Source organism: Antechinus flavipes, chromosome 6, assembly GCF_016432865.1.
Source record: "Antechinus flavipes isolate AdamAnt ecotype Samford, QLD, Australia chromosome 6, AdamAnt_v2, whole genome shotgun sequence".
NCBI lineage: Eukaryota > Metazoa > Chordata > Mammalia > Dasyuromorphia > Dasyuridae > Antechinus > Antechinus flavipes.
In genome coordinates, this window is record NC_067403.1 from 159,848,235 (window position 1) to 159,861,095 (window position 12,861).

The 12,861-nt window shown below is 36.0% G+C and overlaps 1 protein-coding gene across 1 annotated transcript in view; it reads right to left on the bottom strand.

Moving 5' to 3' along the window:
* CFAP299 (cilia and flagella associated protein 299) overlaps positions 1 to 12,861 on the bottom strand; it is a 495,839-nt gene that overhangs the window by 42,788 nt on the left and 440,190 nt on the right. The gene's annotated exons all lie outside the window — the stretch shown is intronic.

Here is a 12,861-nt window from a genome sequence, read left to right on the forward strand (position 1 = left end):
ATACACCTTTTACACCAAATACACAAATTAATGTGTGCTGTGAGACCATCCCAGAGTGGCAAATTTTATTAGCCATGGCTTCAAATTTTACACATGGGTCTCCATTAAAGATAACTAGACTTTTACATAATTGGAGATGGATTCTTGAAGAAAAAGTTTCTAAAGTTCCTCTTAAAGGACCAACTATCTTTACAGATGCATCCAAACACAATATTTGTGCTGTATACTCTCATGACTTAACTATAAAGAGAGTAGTCAGAACTCCTTTTCAGTCCACTCAGCAGAACGAATTATATGCAATCATGTTAGCTCTCACTTATTACCCAGGAGACATAAATATAATATCTGATTCAGCCTATTCAGTAGATGTGGTACAAAGAATTGCCACAGCCCAAATAAAATTTGTAGCTTCTAATATATATCAGCTCTTTAAGGAACTTCAGGAGCAAGTGAGAAAACATCCAGGTAAGATTTATATCTTGCATGTCCACTCACATAGTGGACTCCCAGGCCCTATTTTTGATGGGAATTCAAAGGCATCTTAGCCTTTTAACTATGTTAGCCAGTAACGCCTTTATTTCAGGAGGTCTAGGAATCCCATTCTAAATACCATCAGGCGGCTCGAGCTTTGCGTTTACAATTTGGGATAACAAAAGAGGAAGCTAGGAGCATAGTAAAAAGCTGTACAACTTGCCTTCCTTTCCACGCTCCTACACTGCCTCCAGGGAAGAACCCTCGTGGTTTGAGACCCAATGAAATCTGGCAAATGGATGTGACCCATTATCAATCTTTCGGTCTGTCTTTTATCCATGTTGTGGTAGACACCTTTTCAGGATTCACTTTTACCATACCAGCAGCAAAAGAGATAGCCCGAGTGGTCAATGAATTCCTCATGCAAGCATTTGCCATTATGGGTGTGCCACGAGCAATAAAAACAGACAATGGTCGTACATACACCTTCAAACATTTTGCACACTTTTGTGCACAGTATAAGATTTTACACACCACTGGCATACCCTTTAATCCTCAAGGACAGGCAATAGTAGAGAGGAGAAACAGAGACATTAAGACGCTGCTCCAAAAACAAAAGAAAGGAGGAGCCACAGGTAACCCTAGAGAACTACTAAATCTAGCACTTTATACTATTAACTTCTTGATTTTTGACAAAGATGCACTGGCTCCGGCAGACAGGTTTTATAACCCACCGGAAGGGCAGTGTCCAGTGTGAGCAGCTCCACTATCTTTAGATAATCGCCAGGTGATGCGGAGAGACCCAGAAAGTGGTGAATGGAAGGGACCAGATAGGCTAACTGCTTGGGGGAGAGGGTTTGCTTGTATCTCTACAGGTGGAGAAGGAATCAGATGGGTGCCAATGAGCCGTATTTGCCTTGTCCATCGCAGAGAGACGGAGCAGACCCTTGAAACGAAGGAGAAGATCCAAGAAACATTGGGTGGTTCTGTTGCTGATTGTGCTCACCATTGAAAGAGCGTGGCTGTTATGGCATTTGACTCATGGACATAGAAAATCATTGGACTTCAAAACCCCCAGAAATCATTGGATTCTCTGAGACATTAGATTGTTATAGGACCCTCAGGAATCATCGGATTCTTTGAGACATAAGACTTGAAAGCCCTCAGGAATCATTGGATTTTCTGAGAAAAGATAAGACTGTTACAGGACTTCAAAATCTGCTGGAATCATTGGATTCCTAAGACATAAAAAGACTTTTGCTGGACTTCAAAAACTTGGGGGGATCATTGGATTCCCTGATATGTGAAGCAATGGACAATAGATTGGTTTTGGACTATCTCTTGGCTGCTGAAGAAGGTGAGTGTGACTGCTGTTTACATACTCTCCTTCTAGGACTTCTGGCAATCTTTTACAACACAATGTTGATTTATATTGTTTGTTATACCGCTACTTGGGTGTATAATTCATGTTTGTTACACCACATCAAGCCTGCACTGACTGTGGGGAGAGTCATCACTAATAGCCTCTGCGTTGTTGCTATGTGCTTGTGTAATACTTCCCATGCTGATGGGTTTGTGCATAATAAGACCCTTCAGTCCAGAAACCTGCTAGCAACCCCCACTTCCCTTTGGTGCTTTTCATCTCCCTTCCTGAGATGTCAGGGAGGGCATGATTATCTCCTTTTCAGTGCTTTCACCTCCTTTCCTGAGGAGTCAGGGATGGCATGACCACCTGTGTTCTAAAACAAAAGAAAGCGGGAGATGTAATGGGCTGAGGCTTGAGCTGATATTTGGAGAAAGAATGGCCCTTGCCCACTCTTTGTGCAAGTCCTGATGTGTTGTATAGGAAATGACGATTTTGGTGGGTGGAGCCAGGGGAGTGGAAAAGGAAGGGGAAGGAGAGACTGTTTGCATTGCCATTGTGACGGTTTTCTCAGCTCAGAGCTCTCTCTGTTAGCTGGCTTCCTACCGCAGCTGCCCATATTGCTATCACAATTTTTCTTGCCCATATTGCTATTGCAATCCTTATTCATCTCTTCACTTCAATAAAGATTGAAGATTTTTCCCTTAACCTGAATTCCTGACTCCGGCTGATTTTAAATATGCGGTCATTACAGAAAACTGTTCATTTGTATAATTTATAACATGCCTCTTGAACTCTTTCTTAAATATATATCAGAAGATCTATGTTCATATGGAAAGATATTTGGATTTAGAGAGAGGCATATGAAAAGACAATGATCTTTTGCGCAAGACAGATAAGAACTTGCTGGCAGCTTAGGAGAAAGGCGAAGAATTTGGTTGGCAACCTTTGAGAAATTAAAAAAAATTCTAAAAACTTGAAAAGATGGTTGAGTTTAGTTTATTACTCTCTGGAAATTCTAGGCTTAATAAGCCTCTGGGTTATAATGAAACCAAACTATAAGGTACATACTATGGAGAAAGAGAGGCATCTGGACAAACAGTAAGCTTTAATTAGGCCAATAGGTTAAAAGTTAGTGGTTATTAAATCAGTACTCCAATAATCTGCAGTTGTAGACAGATGAGAAATGTAATTAAGACAGCCCGACATTCAAACTATCAAATTATTGTAAAGTTTATAACCAAAAAACCAGAGCTCCAGAATGTCATATTGCTGTGACAATGTGTAAGGGACAGAAGGCACATTATAGAGTTCAGAAAGTAAAGCCAAGTATATTCTTTCAAGTGCCTTGGCCGAAGGGAGAATAAGAGATTTCTGATGTTTTTTCCATCATGTTTCCTGAATGTTTAATAACAATATCAAGTAACAAGCATTGCATCATGATAGCTCTTATTGGATGGTTCATCCACAGGGAAAGAGACTGTTTCTAAGCAGAGATCTTTGATATTTTAAGAATATATACATAGCCCAATAAATCTCAAAAACTTCATCTAGCAGGGACCTTAGAGATCATTTTAGTGATAAAAGCTATCAGGAGCAAACCTTGGGAAAGAAATAAAGACATAAAATTTGGGATTCAGATTATTTTCCTCCTATGGAAAATATAAGCAAAGCCATTAACAGTTCATTGAGATGAATGAATGTATCTCTTTAATGGGACATAGGGATGAGTCTTTGCCTCATGAGTACTACTAGTCAACTCACACTTTCTTGTGGATGAGTAATCACATTTCAGTATTTGGAATGTTTAATTTGAATAATCACAGATAGGAATGATAGCTTTGCATCAAAGCCAAAAAAAGCAGCCAGACACTGCTTTTGGCCAGACAAAGAGACAGGACAGGAACAGAGCTAAGAATAGACCTCTGTTAGAGTGGTGGTAGGGAAATTGCTCTCTCTATCTCCACAGCCACCCAAACTTCAAGACATCACTCATTAAAGTTATGTGATCTTAGAAGATGATGAAGTCAATAATTAAAAAGACACATTTCAGTTACACAGGCTCAAAATAGGTGACCACAGCTTCACATAGTAGTGGAATGGCCAAATGGCCACATTTCTGGAGGAGTGGAGAGCTCCAGAATCTGGGCTTCTAGGTGTATAAAGAAAATGGACAGTGCTTACCAGAAAACAGAAAAGCATATCAATTTGTTGTTGTTGTACAGTTGTTTCAATAAGAAATGATTCTTTGTGACTCCATCTGAGGCTTTCTTGGCAAAGATACTGGGTTGTTTGTCATTTCTTTTTCCAACTTATTTTATAGATGATAAAACTGAGGCAAATAAAGCTATATAACTTGTTTAGGGTCACACAGTAATAAGTATCTGAGGCCAGATTTGAATTCAAGAAGAGGAGTCTTCCTTACTCTGGCCCTAGTACTTTTCATTGTGTCATCTAGCTGCATATCAATAGTGTATACACACCTGTGAATCTTTTTCATCATATTCTCATTTCTGTTATGTGGAATAAAGGCTGTATACAATATTGTGAACTGGGCATTAAAAGTAGAGATATGCATGACAGAAAATTTAAAGTTTCCATGGAAATATGAGGGAAGGCAAGACAAATCAGAGACAAGATTCTAAGAAGTCCTCAAAGATTAAATCAGTCTAAGTAATCCCATGTAAAGGGCTGAAACTCTGAGCAGATGCACTTGGACAACCGAGCATGTAAGTCTAATTACTTAATGGACAAAAGCTTGGAAAATGGCCTGCTCCACTATTCTGTGCTGGCTAGATCTATTGGTGTATACAGAGAATTGTAGGAGGGATTAGAGGGTGGAGTAAGACAAGCCAGAGTTACTTTTGGGCAGGAGATGAAGAAGAGAGATGTGGAGAGTCCTCTGTCCATTCCTCTCATTTCGACCAAGAATAAACCAAGGACTTCTACTTATCCTGACTCCAGCTGATTCTAAAGTATCCAGAGTGCTAACTCAGTCTTCACAATCCCAGGCCTTGGATATCTGGGCTACAGGTTAAATTGTCCAATTCCCACATTTTCCAGAAGGAAACTGAGTGAGTAGCCTGAGCTGACTCAGAGAGCAGAAAAAAGACTCGAAATTATGTTTTATGACTTTATATTGAGTTTCTTTCCATTCCACTAATGTTTCCAAAAGTAAAATTATAAAGAAAAAAAGAGGTATTATTAACTCTCTTGTGCATTAATATTCTATATAGAATTCAATGAAAACCAAACATTAGACTACCATGGAGAGATAAATCAGAGAATGAAAACTAGGTCAACTGCTTAAGATAGATAACATGAAAGTATATAGAGGAGGAGCCCAGTTCTTTCCAAAAAACTGCTTATTGTGTGTCAGGACCAATGGTTTGGAGAGTGCAGCCATACTCAGGGTTCTTGTGCTTGTCTGACTTTTGGTGGCAATTGGTGAGCAGTTGTGCTTTGTGCTGATAAGGCAAGTAGGCCCCTTCACATTATTTATTCTCTCAATAATGACTGTAGGGCTTGGGTTGAAAGTAGGTCTAGGGATTTGGGAAAAACTGTTCCCAGTTTTGAGGTCCTTGAATTGAAGTCTTGGATTAAGTAATCTCTTTCACAGTCTAAGGAAGATGATGGAGGAAGTGATAGAAAAGCAATAGAAAATGATTAGAAGGAGGAACTTTTATTGTTGGACTTCAGAAGTTTTATTGTTTTTGTTTATCTTTTATTTCCATGAGGAACATAAAGAGATCAAAAGAAGAATAAATAGATATAAACCACGAACCAAAGAATAAGAATTTAGAACAAACATAAAGGGAATATAATTAATGAAGAGAAGAAGAAAAATTATCCTTAGCAAAAGATCAGAAAAAATGAAAAATAAAAAAAAATAATGAAGAAAACCAGTTAGGGGAAGGAGAAGAAAAGGAATTTTAAACTAATCATTGAATTGGGAAGAGGAAAAAAAGAGAGAAAAAAATCAGCTAAAAAAATTAAAAAATGGATAATTTAAAGAAAACTCAAGACTAAATTAGAAAGACTGATAAATGGGAAGGAAGCTGATGGAGGAGGAAAAAAAAAACTTTTAGAAAGAGTATTACTTCAAAATAGTTTAAATAAAATAAATCATACACACAAAACATGGCTTAAAAAAGAAGATACCTTTAAATACCCTAAAAATAACCTAGAAAAGAGAAAAATAAAGGAAAACATAAACCCAATTCCCATAAATTTAAATCAGAATTTATTATGTAATACAATAAAATTATACAGAATGGACAAACTCAAAGACAAGTTTTTACAAGAAACAAACCTAAGAGCAAAGTCAGAAATAGAATCTGAAGGAGAGGCTGAAATAAAATATATTCTATATCAAGTGAATTAAAAACCAAACAAACCAAGGAGATACATTTGAGGTATATTATCACAATAATCGTAGGAAACTTTAGTATTCCTTTTTCGGAATGAGACAATGAAAATGAAAATACTCTTAGAGAGTTTAGAGCTAAAAGATTTATAGCATCTTCTGAATGGGACAACTAAAGAATATACATATTTGTCAGAACCAAACATATGAAATGACTAGATCAAAATCCAAATTATAGAAATAATAACTATGAAAGATAACTCTAAAGGAAAAACATCAAAATCAAAAAAGCCATCTTCTGAGAAAACAAAATTATTTCATAAGAATGTACATTAATAGAAATAAAGAGGCTTAATGAACTGTTATAAAAATGAGAGCTAACAAATAAATGAACTCAAAATATGTACAAAAGCTAAGATTTTGAAAATTAAGGAAGAAATAGATCAATTGAAAGACACAAAGACTGATGAAGCTTAACAGCTGACTTTTTAAAAAGATTAACAAAACTGACAGACTTTTAGTCAAATTTGGAAATAGAAAGGAGCACAAACTAGCAGGACTGTTTTGAAAGCAATGTGAAGAACTTATTACTTAAAAAAAGCAAGTGGAGACTTTTTAATGTACAAACAGTTTCATGTAAAATCCTATTTTTGTTTTGTCAAGTATGTGGAAATGAATCAAGTTTAAGTTCACAATAAAAATGTATAATGTTGGCTTGGAGAAATAATTATGAAGCCATATGAAACATACTTGAGAATAAGCAAGTGAATAAAATGGATGACTGTGCATGACTCTATAACTAATACTGTGAGCAAAAGTATAATTCCTAATTTTTAAAAGAGCATTTTATTTAAGAGGACACACACATACACACACACACATACACACACACGGACTTTTTAATGCATTTAAGTTCAGAATCAAAATAATAGCAAGACTTAAAATAAAATATTCAACTTTATAGAAGTAAAGAATTTAAAAAAACCCAGTCTCAGAAAAATAATTTGTATAAGCCATGAAGGAACACAAACACAACCCTTCTCCCCACCCCCACCACCCCTACCTCCCAACAAAAGCCTCAGGATCTAGTTATTAGAGCTGAGAACAACTGTTTGGAAAATAGTAAAGCAGTCTGGGAGAAATCTCTGTTCTTAGATCAATATCTGATATCATGTCACAGGTAATGCCACATCAAATACATGATATATATGAAAAGTAACATTATAAATTAAAGGAGAATGAAGGAGATTCCTTTCACAATGATGGTTAGTGTAAGAAATCTTTAACTAAAAAGGGAATAGAAATGTTCATAAAAAATAATTTGGTTGTATTATATTGTAAAGGTTTTGTATGGAGGCATATTCCTATAGTCTTTGTTACTGGAAATGCTGAGGTGTATGGATTGTTTTGAGTTTGGGAGATCTGAGCTTCAGTAGAGCTAATGTTATTTAGGGATTAAATCTCACCACTATGATGAACCACTGGTAACATAAGGACCACTAGGTACTTAAGAAGGGGCAAAGTGGCCAAGGATGGAAATGGAACAGGTCAAATCTTCTCTATTAAGCAGGATGGGAGCCATTAGTGGCTATCACATTCCAAGTGGAGGTAGACAGGGATATCTACCTGATCTCAAGAAAGAAAGCAGAAAAAGAAGTAAAGGAAGAGAGGAAGAAAAGAAGTAATGGATGAAAGAAGGAAGTCAGGAAAAGTTTTGCACTATTTGCACAAAAAATCATTTCAATTCAACTTAAAGTAGAAATAATCAGAAAAAACCTTTGTAGAATTTTTTATAGAAAAAAGGCTGAAAAACCTAGATGTGTAGAAAATTGATGTAAATATATAAGAACAAGAGTCATCCTCTAACAGATAAATGTCAAAGAATGTGAACAATTCTATTTCAAGTGAAGATATCTAATCAAGATCATGTGACAAAATGCTCCAAATCATTCTCCTTTGAGCCAGTGATACCCCAGCTAGAAATATATCAAAAAGAGATTAGAGAGAGAGAAAGAAGCCATATGCTCAAAAGTATTTACACAGTAGCACTTTTTTGGAGAAGCAATGAACTGCAATGTGAGTGTGATACCCATTAACTGAGAAATGGATGACCAAATTATAGGGCACTATTGTTATTACCTTAAAAATGACCAGAGAGACAGATTCTGAGAAACCTGGGAAGAAGTATACGGACTGATGCAGAGTAAAGTGAAAAGAACTAGTGGAATTAATTATACAACAAAACTGTTTATACAGAGACTACATAAGTTTAAAGAAAAATAACTGAAAAATGTAAAAAACTGTAATCAGTAAAAAAGTCAAATCTGAAGACAAGAATCATGAATGAAACATTAAAAATTACAAAGAACAGCACAGAAACAAGTTTAGAAGGTGACTGACAAGCAGCACAATGTTGGTGGTTACCATATTAAATTTAAATTATAATTTATAATTTATAACTGAAAAATTATGAGTCATAGTTTCACAGAAAATGCTCTTTTTATGATTCACTTGTTTTTTCTAGCTCAATTTAAAAAAAAATTAAAAAGAAAAGACTACTAAAGGATTTGATAAGTATCATAAGTTAGACATAAACGTTATTATAATATAAGAAAATTTATAACCATTTATTAAGTCAACTTACTATGGCTGGGAGCTGTGATTTAAACAATTAAAATGAAAAATAGTTCCTGCCCAAATTGAGCTCATGCTTTATTATGGGTGGTAACATGCAAGCATAAGTAATAATTATAAAATAATAAGAGTGAATGAGGAAAGACTTCCCATAGAAAGAGGACCCAAAATGACATAAAGTTGTGAGAAGTAGTATGTTTTAGATAGTGGAGATAGCCTAACAAAAACTTCTGTAGGCTAATTAATCTGTCTGGAATGTGGATCACATGACAGAAAGTAATGGGAACCAGCAGTATTTGTGAATGCCCTTAAATCAATAAATAATCAATCTGCAAGCACTTGAGCAATGCCATGTGTGTTAGGTACTGTGATATGCTCTGGAGATACAAAGACTCAAGTCAAATGTTAATTTCCCCTACCAGGGAAGACAAAAAACAATATAAGTCTATATGTATGCAACATTTTGAAGACAAAACTGGCTGTCTTGGATGGCCTGGGAAATTAAGTCAAGGTACTCTCTTGGACCAATGAAATCTCAGGGATGACTTCCTTGCCTTAAGGGGGAAAGAAAAAAGCATAAACTACATGATAAAAGGAAAGGGGAGAGAGAAAAGAAGTTGGTAGATATATGAACCTTTTGTTATCACTCTAACCAATAATCTAATTACTTCTAGAAGTTTTAGGACCAAATCTTGGAGAAGCTGGAGAAGAGACAATGCAAAAGAAAGGACACACAGCATGCTGAATTACTGATTCTGAATTACAGAATCATAGAACCATGGAATCTTGAACTTGGAAGAGACCTTATAGGCCATTAAGAACAACCCAAACTGGGAAAATAATGCCTTCTACATAATTTTCTACAAATTCAAAACATTTCATATACACCTGAATTTCATAAAAATATTATAAGATGGATACTATTATCTTCCCTCTTTATAATGAGGGAATGTGACTTCTTTATAATGAAGTCATAAAGATGCAGAAAGTTTACCTGATTTGTCTCTTAACTACTAAGATTCTGAGGCAAAATTTGAATCTTTATTTTCTCAGTGCCACATCCAGAACTTTACAGACAGGAAATAATTCTGTTTTTCAAGGATTTCCATTCCATTCCATTTCTACAGTTACTTTTACTAACTGTGTTTTCCTCTATCCTATTTCCCTTCTCTCCTCCTCCCCGCTTCTCTTTATCCTTTCACCCTGTCCCTCTTCAAGTGTGTTTCTGACTTTCCCTTTTTCCAATCTGCCCTCCTTTCTGTCGTTAATCTCTCATTCCTTTCCCCTTCTACTTTTCTGTAGGATAATAATTTAGATTTCTATATTCAATTAAATATATGTCCATTCCATTTGTAGCCTGGGTTTTGTATTATTTGCTTTCCACCTGGCTTGATTTTTTAACAGGGATATAATCTATATGACCAACCTTAACAAGAAGAATGCTCCCTCAAAAATAGTTTTATTAATCCATTGAAAGAAAGTAACATATCATGCTTATATTTTCCCAGAGGTATATGTATACAATGCTGTTTTGTTACAAATATGCATGTGAATGATTTTTACGTAACTTGTGACCACTCTAAAAATCATGTCATACCTCAAACCTCAAGCCTTCTGAAATAAATATTCCTCCATTTTTAAATTTATAAAAATAGTTTTGAAGTAACTTGATGTTTTAGGAAATGAGAACATCATCTGTGTACATGCTTCCTACTTAAATAGCAGGATAGGTGAATTATTTTCTGTCTGTAAAGTGCTGAGTGTGGCACTGAGAAGATATTCAAATTTTGCCTCAGAATCTTAGTAGTTAAGAGACAAATCAGGTAAGCTTTCTGCATCTTTGTGACTTCATTATAAAGAGAGAAGATAACAGTATCCATCTCATAAAATTGTTATGAAATTCAGGTGTATATTAAATGTTTTGAAAAATGAAAATGTCACATAAATTTGTTAATATTTTTACTAATTACTTGCATTTTCTCTCTTTCAAAAGTAAGATAGCAGGGGCATTTTATATTCTTAAAAATCATATTTCAGGTAGTATACTTGTTCAATGTGGGAGAAATACTCTAAATCTTTCCACTGAGCAGATTTTATTTTCTTTAATAAACTGAAATTTACATCAACAAATGAAATTAGAAATGAAAGAAGTAATATTTACACCAACAGAAGCCAGATGTGGAAGCACACTTCTCCAGATTAAACATTCACTGAGTTGGCAAGGATGAACTTGGTTTCTCATTTATCCAAATGTTTCATTTGAATGGATTCTAATTTCCTCTGATTCCTTTACTCTTTTCACCATCATTCTCTTGTCCTGTTTACCTAACAGTGGCTCTTACCACAGTTTTGTACAGCTGCTTCCCAGATGCACTAAACAGCTCATTTTAGCCTTTAGAAATTTTTAAATGATGGAACTAATCCTATATATCTTTCATAGAAAGAACCACCAAAATCTACCTGAGTATTTTTCACTAGGATATAACCCATTTTTTGAATATTTTCACTTGTTTCCTCAAAAAATTTCAAATCCTTCCCCCTCCAAATGAAGATTCATAAGTATATTTTAAACCATCATCAGCCTGTTAATAAAAGGTTAAGGTGCCAAAATCTTACAGTCAAAAAATAGACTTTATAAGAGTGGATTTTTGAGAGTGTTCCACATCATTGTAGCATTTTATAAAAGTAAATAGGACACCATATAATATAACTCCACAGAATGCGACTGATAGAATTGCAAATTAGGAAAGAAACAAATGGACAAAAAATGTTCTTTTGTTAATAATATTTTTCCAAATACATGCAAAGATAGTTTTCAACATTAATTCACCTTTACAAAACCTTGTGCTCCAAATTTTTCTCCCTCTCTTCCTCCCTTTCATCTCCTCTAGATAGCAAGCAATCTGATGTAGATTAAACATGTGCAATTCTTCTAAACATACTTCCATGTTCATCATGCTGCACAAGAAAAATCAGATCAGAGGGGGAAATTGTGATGACCGCGTATTTAAAATCAGCCGAAGTCAGGAATTCATTCAGGTTAAGGGAAAAATCTTCAATCTTTATTCTCAGTAGAGGTGAAGAAAGCAATACAGGCAGCTGCAACAGGAAACCAGCTAGCAGAGGGGGATCAGAGGTGAAGGGTGGTCGTGATTGCAGTGCTAGCAGCTGTGTCCAGGCCAGCCAGAAGTCTCTCCTTCCTCTTCCCTTTCCACTCCCCTGCCTCCACCCACCAAAATCGTCATTTCCTATACAACACATCAGGACTTGCACAAAGAGTGGGCGGGGGCTATTCTTTCTCCAAGCTTATATATTAATAGAGTATGGTCCAATTACTATTTAGCCTCATGTGCTTGGGACCTCAGTGCATCAACTCGAGCTTCAGCCCATTACAGCTCCCGCTTTCTTTTGTTTTAGGACACAGGTGGTCATGCCATCCCTGACTCCTCAGGGAGGTCAGAGCCCCCAAGGGGAGGTGATCACACCCTCCCTGACTTCTCAGGAAAGGAGATGAAAGCACTGAAAAGGAGGTGATCACGACTCCCCTGACTTCTCAGCAAGGGAAGTGAAAACACTAAAAAGGAGATAATCACATCCTCCCTGACATCTCAGGAAGGGAGATGAAAAGCATCAAAGGGAAGTGGGGGTTGCTAGCAGGTTTCTGGGCTGAAGGGATTTATTATGCACAAACCCATCAGCATGGGAGGTATTACACAAGCACATAGCAATAACACAGAGGCTATTAGTGATGACTCTCCCCACAGTCAGTGCAGGCTTGATGTGGTGTAATAAACATGAATTGTACACGCAAGTAATGGTATAACAAACAATATAAATCAACATGGTGTTGTAAAAGATTTCCAGAAGTCCTAGAAGGAGAGTATGTAAATAGCAGTCACACATACGCCTTCTTCAGTAGCCAAGAGATAGTCCAAAACCAATCGATTGCCCATTGCTTCACATGTCAGAGAATCCAATGATCCCCCCAAGTTTTTGAAGTCCTGCAACAGTCTTTTTATGTGTTAGG